Below are 1,987 nucleotides of genomic sequence, written 5' to 3' on the forward strand. Positions count from 1 at the left end.
AGAGAGAGAGAAAGGGAAGCAGGCTCCCTGCTGAGCAGAGAGCCCGATGCGGGACTCGATCCCAGGACCCTGAGATCATGACCTGAGCTGAAGGCAGAGGCTTAACCCACTGAGCCACCCAGGCGCCCTTAAAAATACATTCTTAAGTACTGTAATTTCAGGGTGATTCAGTAATAACTACTTCTGTGTTTCCCTTGACTTCCAATAGAATGAAGAGATGAAAATTTCATGCCTCTGTGTATAATCTAATTTGATCTTTCAGGCCAATTTCAACCAAATTTCAGGAGAAATAGGTTCAAAAAGATAATACAAGTTGTTTTAAGTGTGTACCTGTGGAATGAGGATTGCCCAGCCGAAAACTTTTAATTCTGAGAACTAAGAGCTTTTGAAAAGCGGTAATCTAGCAAGGAGGGCTCTATGCTAGGAAGTTTCGTCTGCAAACCTTCCCTCAGGAACTCCCGGTTCTTGAGACTGCCCTGCAAGAGATAATGATGGAGACTTTAGGACTAATGGTCCAGCAAACGAATGTAAACCTGACTTAGAACGGAAAAGAACAAGGCTCAGAGAGCAAGAAGGTGATTTTGCAGGCAATCTTAATTTGGGGTGAGGGGAACAACCATGGGAAGCTGGGCAGTGACCTTGACCACCTTGCTATAGTCATGAAGGAAGTCAGATTGCTCAGTGGGACTGTAATTCTAAAAACTGCTTGACCATTTAAGGTTGGCTCAAAGGGGTACAAATTAGGAGAGCAAAATTTTCAGCACTTAGCAGTAGCTATGAATGATGGTAGGAAGGGTCACTGGCAAGGCCGGTGGTGACGAGAGAGATCAAGGGGTATAGCTTTCCCCAAAACTTTTGCAAGGAGCAGTAGGATCTAGCACTCCGTACAAACATGCAAACCCCCCCTGGGAACCTGGAGGAACCTTCTGGAAGCAGGATTCTAGAAACTGCCTGATTAAGAGACTAGAATAAAAAGCAACGGCAGTTGTTACAAAAGCGTTGATTTTTTCCCAAAGTTGCTATGTTCTTGGGAAAATCAGTGCCATCCAGGTGTATAAAACATTGCTGTGTTTGTGTGTTCTATATTTTTCCTGAAGACAAAGCATCACAAAAGAATTGTCTTTAAGTCTTTTATTTTATGGAGCACCTGGGTGGCTCAGTGGGTTGAGCGTCTGCATCTGACTCGGGTCATGATCCCAGGACCCTGGGATGGAGCCCCAGGTCAGGCTCCCTGCTCAGCGGGGAGCACTTTTCTCCCTCCCTGCCACTCCCTCTGCTTATGCTCTCTCTGTCTGTCAAATGAATAAAATCTTTAAAAACTTTTATTTTATGTCTAGACATATACTCGAGGCACTAGAAATGCTATCACATTTTCTTTCCCCTAAATCAGGCCCGAGTGCTCTCAAATGAAAATGTCAAAATCATTGCAACTTGTGACCTTAAGAAACTTCTGGTTTTTTGATCAACATGTTTGGATTTGGAAAACAGGTGCTGTTTGGGCACTAAGGTTGAACATTTTTGTTTGATTATGATTTGTTAACTGAGTCATTTTTAGATAAGCCTAAGACCCACGAAGAGCCGTTCTTTGTAGTTGTATTGCTTTGGAGAATCTGTTAAAGGCGTTGCCATGGTTCCACCTGATTTCACAGTAGATAATTGGAAATTATCTTAGAGATATGCCGATATCTTAGAGATATCTTAGAGAATGACCTGTGTCCTATGTTTTCCTTCCACACCACAGCCAAACATATCAAAAGGGTTTTCTCTGTTTTGTCATTATCTCTCACTCTGGTGGACCCCTCTCCATTATGGTTTCATTGAGACCATCCTCACCAAAGGTCATTCTCACAGATTGAGCCCGTGACTATACCCAAAGACCATTTTTCAGCTCTAATCTCATTCGTTGACATTATTAATTACCTCCCTCCTTTATTCTCTTATTTCCATGATTTTACCCTCTTTGACTAACCACTTGTTGTCAGCCCGA

Source organism: Mustela lutreola, chromosome 6 (genome assembly GCF_030435805.1).
Source record: "Mustela lutreola isolate mMusLut2 chromosome 6, mMusLut2.pri, whole genome shotgun sequence".
Taxonomy (NCBI): domain Eukaryota; kingdom Metazoa; phylum Chordata; class Mammalia; order Carnivora; family Mustelidae; genus Mustela; species Mustela lutreola.